Source organism: Ipomoea nil, unplaced genomic scaffold, assembly GCF_001879475.1.
Source record: "Ipomoea nil cultivar Tokyo-kokei standard unplaced genomic scaffold, Asagao_1.1 scaffold2610, whole genome shotgun sequence".
NCBI lineage: Eukaryota > Viridiplantae > Streptophyta > Magnoliopsida > Solanales > Convolvulaceae > Ipomoea > Ipomoea nil.
The window spans coordinates 946,659-957,310 of NW_017619038.1; the positions used below are offsets into that span (position 1 = coordinate 946,659).

The 10,652-nt window shown below is 44.5% G+C and overlaps 1 long non-coding RNA gene across 1 annotated transcript; it reads right to left on the reverse strand.

Moving 5' to 3' along the window:
* Nucleotides 1-1,368: 1,368 nt before the first annotated feature.
* LOC109154251 lies at nucleotides 1,369-3,667 on the reverse strand. Its single transcript, XR_002049669.1, has 2 exons — nucleotides 3,344-3,667; nucleotides 1,369-1,873 (listed from the first exon to the last, which is right to left on the reverse strand). It is a non-coding gene; the product is annotated as an uncharacterized LOC109154251 (long non-coding RNA).
* Between the last annotated feature and the right edge of the window lie 6,985 nt (nucleotides 3,668-10,652).

Sequence of the window (10,652 nt, forward strand, 5' to 3'; positions counted from 1 at the left end):
CCACAAGGAGTTAAATAGCACTCCGGGTGAAGTCCAACTTATGACACTGGCCAACAAAGGACTAATTTTCTGATTTAAATCTTAAAAGGAATAGAATCCGTAGTAATAGAATTTCAGTATTTATAATCGAAATGGAAAAAGGTAGAATAAGTGCGAAGAATGCACAAGTAAATAAATGGTTTAATTGGAGGTGTGCACTGACAGTTCTAGTTTGTTATTCTTGTGTTGGGTTTAGTTCTTAATCACCTCAAAATCAATTTTTCCCAAAAGTGTGTTAAGGCCACTGTAATTTAATTTTACTGCTAGATAACACTTTTACCTTATTAGGGGTAAAAAAGGGAAATAGATTCTAAAATCTATTCCTGAGCGTTCAGTAATAGGCTAATACCAGGGGGGCCCTAGTAATAGCTATTACCTTATTTGAGGTAATAGGCTATTACCAGGAATATTATTCCTGGTAATAGAAATAGTTACCAAACAAAGGAATAGGCCTATTACTGGGAATGCTATGCCATTCCCGGCCTATTCTGTGAACCAAACGGGCCATTAATGGTTTGTACTCAAAATTCCCCTTCATTTTCATGCTACTAGTAAAGTAGAGCAGATTACTGTCCAGAATGTATAGGGGTCGAGCATTCACTCGGAATTGGAATGCACCTTGGGACACTGCCCTTCTTTGCAATGCATTCGGATAGTTCCCTTGTAGTGCACCCGTAGGTGATGCACCGGGGTTGCAATTGGGTGCACCCTGTGAAAATTGCATTTCTCCTGTAGTCTGAAATGTGTTGATCTAATACTTAGCCTTCACTGACTCTGTCCACTACAATACTCTACTATTTTATCTATTTCCTAGTATGGCTGTTCACATGTTTGTTTGCAATGTTGAGGGGGAGATGGTGAGCGGGAGTGTGCCACATAGTGCGACGGAGTTAACTACCGCACCTATTAAATTTTGGTGGCCGACTATGGACGTTGCAATCACGCCTGTCGTTGGATGCCATTTTCCAACACTACAGAAGGCATTCAGTTCTATGTCAACTACGCACGACCATGCAGCTTTGACGTTCGGCACAACACCTTGGATGCCATTTTCCAACACTACAGAAGGCATTCAGTTCTATGTCAACTACGCACGACCATGCAGCTTTGACGTTCGGCACAACACCATGAAGCGAGGTCGGGATGGGAAAATTATCATGCGTTGCTTAGTATGTAGGTGGTGGTTTGTGGGATGACGAGTGTACGTCCATGATAAAATCCACGCACCGCTGTGTGTCCATGTTAGACAAGTTTGTAATTGACCAGATTACTACAACATTTAATTGACACATGACGTTCCTAATGCATTCGATTGCACTGCTGCACAACTTAGTCCAATTAAATGATTGAATTTGCTCCTGCCGCACAATAATCGTAACAAAAAAGAAATGGATTGCACTGTTGCACAAGTTACCCCATGGGCTTTATACACAGAAACCAGCGGGTAGAGAAACTCCCCACGTCATTGCTTCTGCTGCACTATGAATCTAAATTTTTGCCGGGTCAGCCCTTGAGTTGGATGGTTGTTACTGAGGCGGTTGTTCTAATACTTGGAGCAGTCGTGTGGACCTTCCGCGATCATACTCCCCAACGCGTGTGACAATAGAACAAACATCTTGCCTCTGTCGTAGAGTAAGTAAGGCCACGAGGCGTACGAGTTCCCTTGGCCTCCCTCCTGTCTTGATTTGGGAGAACGGGAGGCTTCCATGTGGAGGCACACCACGCACTGGTTCCACATTCTCCAGCTCCTCGGGATCACGTGGTGGGGTATGAAAATCCTCATCCGTGTCACTTTCCTCATCGCTTAACACCACCGGTTGTTGAGCATCACAACCTGGGGCAACACAGAGATATACCGCAATTGATTAGTGCAAATGAAGCTTAGAACAAGTCCTAAAATTGCAGGTCATTGTAAATGTAGCAACAATTGGAAATTAAGAAGCTATGTCGCATAATACGGTGCATTAAAACTAGCATATCTATTGATTTTGATATTTACTCCGTGCTTCTTTTATCATGCACTGTGAACTCCTACTGTGTTGTATAGATGTGCATTAATACTATCTTATTCATTAACTAGCTAATTTTTCCACCAATGATTCAGCTTTCTTATTTCCAGCATAGTTATTAGCCAACCCCTTATATTTGGTGGTGCCAAACTAGTGCATGTGTTCCTAACCTATATGAATACAAACACGATTGCACCAGAACTGGGATGCATGCACATAACAATTGAAATTGCACCAAAATACCACTCAGACCTACAGTTCACAAATGATACCGCTTCTTAAATCCAGAATAGCAACTAGCTTCACAAACCAGCATTACTCAATAATAATATTTAGCTTATTTATTATATTCCTCCCATTTTTTAAATCTAACTTCCATTTACAAAATTGCATGCCTCCTGTGTTCTTCCAATGTGCATTAAAGCTAGCATATTTATTAATTTTGATATTTACTCCATATTAGTAATTAGCTTCACAAACGAACAACATTCGAGAATATTAACAATTGTAGTATTTTATTGAAGGTGTGCACTAACAATTGTAGTAGTTTTTATTGGCGGTGTGCGCTGCTGGCAGTTCTAGTTTTTTATTCTAGTGTTAGGTTTAGTTCTTAATCAACTCAAAATCCATTGTTCCCAATAGAGTGTTAAGGCCACTGTAAAATATTTTACTGCTATATAACACTTTTAATGGTTTCTAATATAAATTCCCCTTCATTTTAATGCTCTTCATATACTTATTTTGTGTTTTTGTCTTCTAATTCCAGTTCCAATACCACAAGCTCGACCTTATCAACAACCACCAATCCCCCTACCATATATTACCCATTAAACCATTCCAACTAACCAATCACACCATCATATTCGCATCATTTATCAGAAGCTATTGGTTTAACATCAAAATGCCTACAAATACCATCCCACCAAATTTTGTTTGTTCCGGGAAATACCTGATAGAGCACTCACAGCGTGAGTGTGTGAGTACATACATACCTATTCATTAGTTTTCAACATCACTTTCATTTGTAAAAGCTAATTTCGCCCAGAACAATGGCTGAAATTGAATTCTATTTTACGCATAGAATGCCCACACCCCAGCATTACTCCAGAATGCAATTCCAAATTACTCCCCCTACCTCTGTTTGATGCGAAATAAAATTGTAAACCCCCATGGAAAATGGCCCACACCCCAGCATTATTCCAGCATACAAAACCTACCATCTGTGATGCATCCCAAAATGAACGCACGCATAGCTATGAACGACATGCAAAGAGAGCATCAGAACCGGCACTCACCTCGCTGTGGCCACCGGCGCGCCGCCCTACTCCTTGCGGAGACCCTGGAAGCTACCCCGTAGCCTGGTCAAATGAACCACCCGCCGTGGAAGGCGGAGGACCGTGACCAGACCGGCGCTTGAAAGACCGAGACGCCGACTGCACCCTGTGAGAATCGGCCTCGTCCAGTGTCGGCGCGAATTGATGTCCTAACGCAACCCTCCTCGATCGGCGACTGCCATTGGACCTAGCCATCACTGAACTCGCAGCCCGCTGGAGATAGAGCACTGAAAATTGAGAAGACGGTGAACGCACGATAGAGAGGGACGCGGATTTGGGAAAATAAGAAATAAAAAAACCTACAGCGGATGGGTGCAAATTGCAAAATACAAAAATGCTCCTACAATCTCTACAACTCAAAAGATAGCATGTGCTCAATGCACATGGTAACGCGTGCACCCACACTAGAATGCAATCACAGCCACCGATCAACAAAAATGAAAGGGTAATAGTAATGCACAAATTCACACAATACCCAAAGTTTGCACCTGAACTTTTTCCTCCTATATATATATATATATATATATATATATATATATATAGGGAATGGATCAAGTGCGGGTGGTGCTTTCCGTGCAGTTGTGTGGGTGAACTCACTTTAAGCATTACATTGGTGCATTTTAAGTACACAACAGACGCACATTAAACATACAAACAAAATACATTCAGAACACAAACTCACACACCTTAAGCACAACCCTCACGCACCTTAAGCACAAAAACACACGTACCTTAAGTTTTAACAACAACTCGCATTAAGTACACACGCACATTAAGTACAAAACTCACGCACCTTAAACACAAGACTCACGCACCTTAAGCACAACACTCATGCACTTTAAAGTTTCAACAACTCACATTAAGTGCAAACTCACACACATTAATCACCCGCACAACCGCACGGGAAGCATTCACCCGCACTGGAACTTAAACATATATATATATATATATATATATATATATATATATATATATATATATATATATATATATATATATAGGGAAGGGCTCGCGTGCATTTACTCCTTCCTGTAAAAAATGAGGTTGAATCTAAGCCTTACGTAGCTCTTGATCCAACGAAGAAGATTGATAGCAAAATATAAACGCGAATCGCTCATTAAGGGCGTATTCGTCCTTTTGATCATATTAAAAACAGATTCAAAATTTCTGATCTTCTTCTTGTTTGCACGTTTTCAAAATTCCCCATTGATTCCTAATCTTCGATATTTCCTAAGCTCAGGCGATTTTGTGATCTCTATGAAATTGGCAAGTGATACTGCTAATTCTACGTAAGCAATATAAATAACACAAGACCAATTAAAGCAGGTAAAGTCTTTATTGATCAAGGTAGAGTTCCTAAGTACAATCTACTTGGTTGCCCTGAGTACCGACTGACTGCGGTCGGGAGTCTCTAGTTACAACCTATCGATCGTCCCAAAGTCCCCTACACTGCAGCTACTGTGGGTATTTATAGCCGTGACGCCGGAGACAAGCTTCCGGCCGTTCGGCATGCTCTCCACGTAGCCTCCACGTGTCCTCCTCCCGGGTGCCCTGCCTGTCGTCGTAGAAAGCCACCACGTGTCTCTAGCCAGCTCTCTTGCCTCAGGACCACCGCTCGGGGTTCATAGCATCGCTCGGGCAACTCCCGGTCGGTCCCCGACCGGGTTCTCCTCAAGGAGCCCGACCTGTTACCTGCAAAGATATAGACAAAAGGACAAAGGCATCTCGGTCGTGGTGAAGCTATGTCGGTCGGGATATTCCCTACCAAGAGCCCCCCAACCCGGGCCTTTTTGATCGTCCGGGAAAAAACGGGACGGGATGTAGAAGTCCAACCGTCGGCTCCTAAACCGACCGGCCAGCTGTCATTCCCTTCCTCGCCACGTGTCGGCCACTGCCGGCCTCTGCGACTGCAACCGGCGCCTCGGAGTCAGCGCGGGTCGTGTCACGCAAGTGGATGAGTTTCCCGCCTAAATGCTCTCCTATAAATAGGCCTTTGGGGCCCTCATTTGAACTTTCCTCACTCTTCTGCTTCAGTCGGTAGCCTCAGAGAGCCCCGAGCAACAGATCAACACTCAGGTCGAGCAAAGCGAAGCTTCAAGTCCTTTTCAAAGTCCCTCCACTCGGTAAGCTCTTCGTCCTTCTCTTTTCTTTGTGCACTTGTCCAATTTTCCCAAATTGAGCAAATCTTCCAACAACTGGCGCAAGTGGGCACACTCCTCGGTATCATGCCTGGCGCATCGATGGTAAGCACAGTGCTTACTCTTATCAGGGCCGTCTCGATCGGGATGGGGGAGTTTGATGAGATTGCAGGATTGGGCATACTGCATGGCCTCCGCTGCAGATCGGTTTAAGGCCGTAAACTCACCAGGCCTGGTACGGGATCGGGGATGATCGTCTCCCGATCGATGTTCCGCCCGGCCGGCCGGTTTACGGGACGAAGAACCGACCTCTTGTGAACGTTTCACGGCATTCGCCTCACCAGCATTGGCGTAATCCGTGACCCTTCGGAGGGCCTCCTCGTATGTGGTCGGGGGGTGAAGGATGAAATCCTGGTATAGGTACCCCGCCCGAAGGGAGATATGGAGCATGTGGGTGGCGGTCGCATCATCCATGGGTTCGACCTCTCCGACCGCCGCTTTCCACTTGATAAGGAAGTCGGTCAAGCTTTCCCCTTCCAACTGCTTGGCCTTCTCGAGGTACATGTAAGACTTCCTCACCACTTTGGAAGTAATGAACTTCCGTACAAACTTGATCGCCAGGGTCTCAAATTTGTCGATCGACCCCGGGGGCAGGGTGCGGAACCACTCTGCTGCCCGACCGGTGAGGGTTGAGTAGAAGGCCCTGCACATCACGGCGTCTGAAACGCCCTTCAGCATCATATTGCTGAAAAAATCATTCACGTGAGCCTCAGGATCTGTCCGACCGTCGTAGCTCTTCTCTCCCGAGACCTTTAAGTCGAGCGGGTAAGGCTGAGCCATTACCGCCGCTGTAAAAGGCGTCTGGTGGAGGGTCGATCGGTCGGTCGGGGGTGCTGCAGGATATGCACTCCTTAGCTGCGCAACTTCCGCCTGGAGGTTGTAGAGCAACCCTCGGGTTTCGTTGAGCTCGGCGTTCTGGGCGGCTTGGGCTGTATCCCGAGCGCGTCGACGTCGGTGAGATCGTGACCCGCTGTACCCGGATGAGGCCTCGTGGCTAGCTTCCTGCATTTGTACGTCCTCTTGCCTGGGATTCGGGTCTTGGGGTCCCAAACGCTGGCGCATCTCCGGTCGAAGACGATCAAAAGCTACCGCTCGGGCAACCTCTTCAGGGTCTTCCGCTTGGATGGCCTGAGCCGGTGCCTCCATCGCATCAGCACCCCCCGACCCCAACCGCGAATGAGCCGAGCGTCGAGCCCGGGAAGTGGACTGACGCTGCGGCTCTACTTGTGCGGTCGGTTGTACTGGAGGGGCGGCGGCTGGAGCTGTATAGGCAGGCGTATATGGTGGATAACCAACCGGGGAAGTGTAGCACATCGGTTGGCCTGGCCAATACCCGTATGGTGGAGGTGGGACCGGGTACGGGTAATGGGCGGGGTACATCATCGGCTGCTGCTGGTATGGCAGACCGGGTGGTGGGTATCCCGGTTGTATGTAATTTACCGGCTGCTGGGCGGCCGGGTATGTATTTGACGGATGTGGTGGTGAAAGGTTGAGGTTGAGGTCCATCGTCTGACCCTGCTGTTGGGTAGCATAGTGGTCGGAGGAGCTCGCCGCATCCGCCTGGTCGTCGGCGAAGTTGTTGTGTGCCCACGGATACATGTTGGTATGGTGATCGGGTGCTCGTCAAGACGTTGGCTTGTTGCACGAATCCCCACGGACGGCGCCAAAATGATACTGCTAATTCTACGTAAGCAATATAAATAACACAAGACCAATTAAAGCAGGTAAAGTCTTTATTGATCAAGGTAGAGTTCCTAAGTACAATCTACTTGGTTGCCCTGAGTACCGACTGACTGCGGTCGGGAGTCTCTAGTTACAACCTATCGATCGTCCCAAAGTCCCCTACACTGCAGCTACTGTGGGTATTTATAGCCGTGACGCCGGAGACAAGCTTCCGGCCGTTCGGCATGCTCTCCACGTAGCCTCCACGTGTCCTCCTCCCGGGTGCCCTGCCTGTCGTCGTAGAAAGCCACCACGTGTCTCTAGCCAGCTCTCTTGCCTCAGGACCACCGCTCGGGGTTCATAGCATCGCTCGGGCAACTCCCGGTCGGTCCCCGACCGGGTTCTCCTCAAGGAGCCCGACCTGTTACCTGCAAAGATATAGACAAAAGGACAAAGGCATCTCGGTCGTGGTGAAGCTATGTCGGTCGGGATATTCCCTACCAGCAAGAAAATCTATTCTCTTCATCGTTCAATAGCTTGTTCATCAAAAGAAAACTTAAACTGAGCAACAATGTCAACTGATCAACAATGGAAGAATTCGATCAAGGTATTACCCAAATTTTATCGCTAATTTCGAGTTAATTTTAGCTGCTCTTATATTGACCTCCTTCTCGTCTTAATTTCACGCACATTAAATACTAAATGCATGCAACTTAACAACTGAAATAATGACCGACCTTAATTATTCTGAGCCTAAAAGACTTACGCACGTAAATGATTACATAGCCGCATGTTAAGTTTTACAAATGCGCATATTACTGTTTTCACTGACGCACGTTAATTACCCACATAACATTTTAAACAACACTTACGCATGTTATCTGTTCAACACATGCACGTTCAGTGTTTTCCTGACCCATGTTAATGTTTACACTGACCCATGCTAATGGACTCACTGGCGCACGTTAAGTAATGACCTTACATTTTAAAAAACACGTATGCATGTTAACTGTTCAACATACGCACAGTAACTATTTCCCTGTCGCACGTTGAGTGCTCACTTGCCGCACATACTTTTGTAATTTATAAACCTGAAAGATTGGCAATGAACTGATTAAATTAACGCATATTAAGTATTCACAATACGCACGTAGAGGTTTACAACAACGCAATAATAACTTCATACTTATATGTTACAGTTCCTAGTGACTTGCAATCTCCAAACAACCCCAGTTTGAGTCCCAGCAGCAGCATCAATGGTTATACCTTGACCATATCCTGGAATGACACAGTATTGGACTCCGCACTGTGAAGATGAAATCAAACCAGTGGTTGACATGATTTTTAAAACATTGGATGCTAGTATTGAATTCTACAATAATTATGCTGTCAAAGACAGGTTTGACACGAGGTCTAGTTCCCTCATTAAAGCACGCGACGGGACGAAAACTCTAAAGCAAATCGTTTGCAATAGAGAAGGATTTAAGAATACGGGTGCTCAACATTGTCACTCAAAATCAAATGCAGAAGCGGGGAAAGGTCCTTCCCATCCAAAGCGAAGGAGGGTTTCAAACAGAACTGGTTGCAGAGCTAGGATTATTTTTAAGTACATTGGAGTTGGTGGGTACCAAGTTAAGACATTTATTGAAAAACATAATCACAACATGTCTTCAGTTCTTGCAAGGCAGTTCCTAAAGGGAAATAGAAACATCTCTACTGTTCACCAGAAGTTTATACTAGATTGTGCTAGAGCAAATATTGGAGCATCAAAATCACACGGTTTATATAGTCAGATTGTGGGGGATTACTCTGAAGTTGGGGCAACTGTAGTTGACTTTAAAAATGTCAAAAGGGATCTCAGAGCCTACATATTGGGTGCCGATGCACAAATACTCGTGCATAATCTTGTTAAAAAAACAAGAGATGTGCCCTGCATTTGCTTTTGACTACGAAGTTGATGAAGATGAGCAGATGAGTAGATTATTTTGGGCAGATCCAATGTCAAAAAAGAATTTTTCTGCATTTGGAGATGTTGTCACTTTTGATGCTACATATTCAACCAACAGGTATTATTCTATTCACATTCTTGCATACGTTTCATTAATTTATTCACATTAAACATAGCCTGATAAGTTCAGTCACGTTAAGATTTAGACATGTTCATTTACTTGAAAAAATTGTAATATAAATAAGTGCCCATTGGCGCTTTATACCACGCATCTTAAACACTAATGTCACGCATATTAATGTGAAACATCCAGAATTAGACTTCAAGCACATATGTGTGCGAATTTAAAACTTAATGTGCGTTACATTAATGCTCTAAGTGCGCTAGTTTGACACCTGTATACTGTGATGTCGCTTTTTGTCTTGTAGGTACAATATGGTTTTTACACCCTTCACCGGAGTTGATAACCATAAAAAATGTATAACATTTGGCGTTGGACTATTGTTGAAAGAAGACATTGAGTCTTATGTTTGGCTCTTTGAAAAATTTAAAAAGGCAATGGGTATGGAACCAAGAATAATTGTCACTGATCAAGATCCAGCTATGAAAGTGGCAATTCCAAGAGTTTTCAAGCAAGCCAGGCATCGTTATTGCATGTGGCACATTATGTGTAAAGTTGGGGAAAAGGTTGGTCCTACGTTGAGCAAGAATGAGGAGTTCAAGAACAAGCTGAACTCAATTGTTTGGACATCATCTTTGGAACCTACTGATTTTGAGAAACAGTGGAGAGATCTCATGGAAAAGTACAACTTAGTTGAACACAATTGGTTTACAACTACGTTTGAGGCAAGAAACCATTGGATCCCAGCCTATTTTAGAGATGCTTTTATGGGGGGTCTACTCAGGACAATATCGCGTTCAGAAAGTGAGAACTACACGTACAGCCGTTTTACTGGCCCACAGTCTAGCCTAGTTGAATTCATGATGAACTTTGACAGTGCTCTTAAATCACAACGTAACACTAACGCAAAGCTCAACAGTGACAATGAAGGCTCCAATCCAGATATGAAGACACCTTTGGGGATCAAAAAACATGCTTCAATTGTCTACACCATTACTGTTTTCTATCAAGTTCAGGCAGAAATATGTGTCTCCTGTTTCAAATGTATGGTGTTGAGTGTTAGAGAATATGGTGGAATATCACACTATGATATTATGGATGGAAAGGATAAAATATTTAGTGTGGTGCACAATGTAAATGACCATGAGGCCACATGCAGTTGCAAGATGTTTGAGATGGTTGGACTGTTGTGTAGACGCATATTTGTGGTCTTTAGAGACCTTGAAAAGATACATCTGAAGTATGTGGTTAATCGGTGGACTAAGGATGCATCTTTAAAGGCTACATTTGAAATAGATGGTGTCATTTATGATCAGAATGGACCAAAGGATGAAAAGAAGA